Consider the following 6,588-nt stretch of genomic DNA (forward strand, 5'->3'; position numbering starts at 1 on the left):
ATCAAAAAGAACGTCTGTATCTTCAGACTGAACGGGTTGAACAAGTGATGGCTCGGGGGCAGTGATGGCGATGGCAGACAGGTCTACCTCCAGGTGTAATGCCTTCGCCTGACGAAGGGCATCGTCAAAACCGTCGTTGTAAACCAGACTCAGTTTCGCAATTAGGGCATCGGAGTCACGATACTCGCGTATCGCAACCTCCTTCGCCTGATGGACCTCATCGTCTTTCTCCTCCAAAGCCTTCTTTAAACGGTCCGTCAACTGGATACATTCATCCCGGGCCATCTCGGCCATCTTAAGTTTCCTCTCCTAGACGACCTTCCAGGCCTTAAGATCAAGCAGCTCTTCCTCCAGCGCCTTGGCTTTCTCACGAACCCGGCCAATGGTCGTCTCATGGTTAAGACACCATCCCATCATGCCCTTCATCATGATCATAGCCTGAAGGACAACAAAATGCATAAGTAAAATATCAAGGGCAGCAAAGGGTGAACAGATGGACCATATGACAACGGAGGAGTTACCTGTGCAATATTGAAGAGGCCCGTCTCTCCTATCGCCTCCGTCGAGTGATTCCCCAAATCCTCGTAGTCATCAGTAGTAATAATGGACGACAACCTCTCGAGGGCATACTTGGAGTCCTCACGAAGTAGGACGGGTGGCTTCTTCTAGCTACCGGACGGACTCGTCATTAGGCCCTTACCAGCACCATGCTTGACCAGAGTGACCGACTTATTCCCCTCAGCCATCAAGCCAACGACTGGCTCCAGGGGGATCTTGGGCTGTTTGGACGCATGGTCACCCTTCGTGGGCAGTTTCCTCTTAAGACTTTACTTGCTGGAGCCCGTCCCCTGAGGGTCCGTTCCGGCCTCTTTGTTTTTTACATCCTGAAGTCTTATAGCTGCTCGCCTTTTAGCATCCTCCATCTCTAAAAGAGGTAGACGGATTAAGAAATAATAATAATGATAATAAAAATAGATAAGAGGGGCAACGGATTTACGTAGACGGGTTTGCTTCTCGTACTTTAGTGCTGCCGGGGTTGGCTCGGGCCCGTCGCAATACCAATGAATGGTGTTGAGGTTGACGAGCTTAGCCCAGGTCCGTTCCTCGGGCTTTGTCTTAGCAAAAATTTTCTCAAGGAAGCTGAATTCCTCGAGAGTAATCTGGGGACGCCGTCGAACTGCGCCAAAGAGGACAGACGTTAAAAATGCAATAAAAAGTAAATAAACTACATGAAGTCATTTCTATACGACGGGCCATACCAGATGGGTTTAAAATGCCCCAAAATGTGTCGACGGGCATGAAGTTCGTCTCCCCTGGATGACACATCCAACTATCTCCTTCGACGAAAAAATAGCGGCTCTTCCAGTCTCTATTTGAGCCTGGGGTTTCAAATATAACTTTCAGGATGGGGCTCCTAGGGACAAAGCTATACATGCCCCTCGATTTATCTACCTCATCTAGACAGTAGCAGTGGAGGAACTCCTTTATCGTAAGCCTTCTCCTACCGTCCGACATAGCTCCGTACAGAACCTCCATCGCTATGAAAACCCTCCAGGCATTAAGAGACACCTGGCTGACAGATATACCTAGGTATTTTAGGAGTTCGCGATGCAACGAATTTAGTGGAAATCTTAGGCCAGCCTTGAGCACTTGTTCGTACACCCCTACTCCGTCAACTCCTTCATAATAACATTTTTCTGACACATATGGTAGACGGAGTGGGATGTGGTCTGGGATCTGGTAACGAGCCCTAAGGGTATTAAAGTGAGGTTCTTTGATAGTGGATGTAAAGGCATGCACCGTCCACTCTGGAAGCATGATGAACTCCCTAAGTCCATCAGCTCCCACGACGGATCTAACTATCGGCTCTTCGTTGTCAGCTGAACCCTCTTGTATTTCAATCATCTCCAGACCCTCATTTGTTGAGGACGAGGAGGATGAGGACGGACTACTCTCCTCGCTCGGGGCGTCGTGGTCTTTGGGACCTGACGGGTATACCTCTTCGTAGTCCGCCCCGTCACGGATGACTGACTGATTACTCGACGCACTAGACATGGCCTACATGTAATGACAAAACCTAAAACTCTGACGGGTTTTGGAAAGAACGATGGGTGCATAAAGTCTAAAAAAAGAGATAAAAAGAGAATGAAAATTACAAGAGGACGGATAGGAGACTACTTACCAAAAATTCGGAGTGAGCAAGATGCTGCAGACGACGGGTATAGGAGTGAACGGACTATTCTTTGACAGGTATGACGGACTCGCTCTGACAATTTTCTCTAGTAACAAGTGGAAAAATGAGGGGCGGAGGGGTCGATATTTATAAAAGGTATGCACGGAAGACGAAGCGACACCTCGTTCCAAAACAACGACCATTGACAGGATGACACTTGGCACGGCTCATAAATGTGTTACTCCTAATCTGAAAATGTACGAAGGTAAGTTCACGGATCTAGGTGTCATGAAAACATGATCGAGGTTTTAAAACCGTCACCCCATGGGTCCGTTCTCTTATCTATGACGGACCCATCGAGTGAGGGGGCAACTGAAAGGGAGAAAATATGGGCTAGGATGCCTAGAGTGAATGGACGGGCTAACGATAGTCCGCGAGCCAAAAAAGAGGTGAGCCTATTATTCATTCAAGGCCTTATGTGGACGGACCAAAGATGGACGGAAGGAAGAAAGATGGGCTGATCGGCCACGGGCCTGTTGGACCTCTTAATAGGAATACTTTGGCCCATTCTCGAAAAGCCCTAAACAGAGTCCTCGCACAACCTGGATTCTAGAATTTTCATATATTGGTGAAGATCTTCCCTAAAAGGAGAAGATCTGTCCACCACGTTTCGGACTCTAAAAAAGATGATTTCTACAAGGAAAGGACTTCGATTCCAAGCGAAAGAGGGAAGCACCAATATTCTCACCAATAAAGGTACACATGATTTACCCTCTCTAGCACTCTAGAGTTGTGAGAATATTTCTGACTTAACCTTCGGATGGCATTTGGCCGGCACCACACCGGTGCTCTTTGATAGGTTTTCTTCTTTGTATTATGTAGGTTCACGTTCGAGCGCGAAGGCATTGTGTGACTCGCTGGTGAATTTCTCAACTTTATCACATAACATATCATGATTAGTGGAGCACAAAATAGAACAAAAGCAGTAAGATATGAGATTTGTATAAGTAAATTTGTATTATATAAGGATTGTGAGTACACCTAATTATAATTCTTCAAATTATGTTAAAATTTGCACCTTTTTTTATGGGATGTTAATTTGCAACTTGAATATTTATTAGGTGTATTTAAAGTATATAAGTGATTACGATTTACAAGTATTTTTTATAGAGTAATGCTACAAACACAAATTATTTTATAACAATTTTATAAACTACTAATGTGCCTTTAGTAATTTTCAAATAATTATTGATAAACATAAATGTGATGTTAGTAGTGGACCCATATTAGAACTAATAAGAATTTGCTACATCGATAATTTGTAAAAATATTGTAAAATAGTTTGTAACTATATCATTACTCTATTTTATAATTGTGACTTAACTTAGTCAATGGTATCATTTAAAATTTAGTGTTAAAAGTTAAAACTTCTGACCGGGCTTTCAAGCTGTGTTGAAGCAACCTCAATAATTGTTTATAAATGTAAATTTTTTTTTTTTTTTTTTAAATTGTACATGTAACCGTGCTGAGATACAAATTCTTGATATTCAATAAATATAAAAGGAAAATGATAGAGATGTAAAAAAAAACTTTTACAAATTGTTGATATGGTGAGTAATTATTGGTAAATAAAAAAATGATGTTATTGATGGGCCTAAATGAGAATCAATAAAATTTTGGCCACAACAACAGTTTGTAAAAATATTATAAGATCATTTGTGGTTGTAACATTACTCAATATAAAAACTATTAAAAATAAAATAAATGCTCTAAGTTTTACGATAATATGAGCATGAAATGAAATAGTCGTTAAATATTTCCTAATACATATTGTGGGGCCCGTGAGCCTGATAGCCTCAGTCCATCTTGTAGTAGGCCCAAGGCCCACGCCGAGGAAGGATGACCATCCGAGGCTAATTTAGGGAGAGACTCTTTTTTGGATCCACGCCGAGGACCTATTCGTCCTCGGCATACTGAGGATAATTTTAGGTGGGGACAAGCCCAGAGCAAGTTGTCACCTCCACACTTAATGCATTCACCTAACTCCTCTGGCCGCATTAATGGGGATGTAACCCCTTAGCAGGGCGACGTTGATCAGGGTGAACCACTTGAGTGCTGATAAGGCCTCTGATGGAACGGGCGGTCAGAAGGAAGGCAAATGGATGATCAACAGATGGAAGAACAAGATAGGACGATGAAGACTATATAAGAGGAGCGAAGAAAGTAAAAAAAGGAAGGGAAGAAAGGGGGGAAGAACAAGCTCCTCAGCCACGGGCCGAGGAGCATCCCCCAGTTGTAAATTGGTCTTAGTATCTTTCAATAAAAAAAGGAGTTCATGCCTGGTGAAAGCCGGCGAGCGCCTAAACCTTCGATCCACTCTCTACAAATTCATTATTCTAGGTTCGTTGGGCCTTGGGAACCCATATTTTTTGGGTTACAAAAACGGACCTTACAATTGGCGCCGTCTGTGAGAAGGATTAGTGCGCTGGCCGGCGTAATGGGCGATTGTTCTAAATAATCATTTTACGGAAGATCGGTGGTGATGCAAAAAAAAAAAAAAAAAAAGAACTACCAAACAAACATTGCAGAAAGATAAAAGTTCGAGATAGAAGATTTAACAGCAAAGAAAGGAAGCTTGATATTATTTCTAAAAAGAAAAGTACAAAATACAATCAGAGGCTCAGGCAGGCATGTTTTACAAACAAATTTACAAGCTAATTCTACAATCAGAGGCCCAGGGGGACCCGTCCTAAAACTAGCTGGAGGGAAGTGTCAACCCATGCTCTTATTGGCATCAAGAGAATGGGAGAACTTGACAATGAGATGGGGGAAGGGGGCTGAGGCTGGCTTGCGGTGGAGCTTGAACAAAACGAGGAGCAGATGCAGGGGCACCGGGAAGCCCTTCCCATGATGTTCCCTTGATTCTCTCCAGTCCTCACCAGAGATGGCCGCTGGAGATGGCAACACTCGGGCACCGGCCGTGACGTGATCTTGCGCGTCTCCTCCGGCAGGGGTGCGCCCTGGGGAGGAGCGTTAGGTACTCTAAAGACATCCCTCCTGAACACCATACAGGGCACTATCAGGGTTACGCCCAGGCTCTGCCGCGCCGAAAGTCTGGCGGGGGCTGCGGCCACGACTGCTCTTGGCCGCATATCTCCTAACTCTGGTCACAATCCTGGCAGGGTTGTTGAAGGGGCTCGGGGAGGTGAAAGGACGTGTTTCTAGTTGGGTTGGAAAGTTCATGGAGTGTGGAGAAACGTTTCCCCCAGAAAGCCTTATATAGAGGGTGAAAACTGGTGGGAATTGATTCACACAGAGTTCGAGAAGAGAATTATCAGCGGTATTAATCCTGACCAAATCCCAAGGAAACCATGGACCACTGGATTTTTATCAATTCACGAGGACAGTGATGAGGGCGCGTCTCAGGCATCGAAATGTCAAGCACGGAAAACGAATAGTCAAGGGACGCCTCGTAATTGAAGAGGAGGGGAACTTGAGTTGAAGGCAAGGTCAATGCCACATGTAAGATCAGAGTTCAAACCATCCCTGCCCAGAGCACCGTAGAGCTAACAGTCCGACCCGAGGAGAAACCGCTTCCAGTAAAGCGGTTCGAGGACATCATTATACCAAAAGTAAGACTCACAGAGCCGAAGACAAGCTCCTTCCACCAGAAAAATAGAAGTGATAGACAGAACCAAGGCATTGCATGGTCCTCGAACTCAAGCCTATAGGAAAACTAATCACACCATCATATCTGGGTACTAGACAGAACCAAGGTATTGCATGGTCCAAGGACTCAAACCTATGGGGAAACTAGATACTTACAGAAAAATAGAAGTGATAGACAGAACCAAGGCATTGCATGGTCCTCGGACTCAAGCCTATGGGAAAACTAATCACACCATTATATCTGGGTACTAGACAGAACCAAGGTGCATGGTCCAAGGACTCAAACCTATGGGAAAACTAGATACTTACAGAAAAATAGAAGTGATAGACAGAACCAAGGCATTGCATGGTCCTCGGACTCAAGCCTATGGGAAAACTAACCACACCATTATATCTAGGTAGTAGACAGAACCGAGGTATTGCATGGTCCAAGGACTCAAACCTATGGGGAAACTAGATACTTGCAGAAAAATAGAAGTGATAGACAGAACCAAGGCATTGCATGGTCCTCGGACTCAAGCCTATGGGAAAACTAATCACACCATTATATCTAGGTACTAGACAGAACCAAGGTATTGCATGGTCCAAGGACTCAAACCTATGGGGAAACTAGATACTTACAGAAAAATAGAAGTGATAGACAGAACCAAGGCATTGCATGGTCCTCGGACTCAAGCCTATGGGAAAACTAATCACACCATTATATCTGGGTACTAGACAGAACCGAGGTATTGCATGGTCCAAGG

This window comes from Quercus suber, unplaced genomic scaffold (genome assembly GCF_002906115.3).
Source record: "Quercus suber isolate HL8 unplaced genomic scaffold, Cork oak 2.0 scaffold_183, whole genome shotgun sequence".
NCBI lineage: Eukaryota > Viridiplantae > Streptophyta > Magnoliopsida > Fagales > Fagaceae > Quercus > Quercus suber.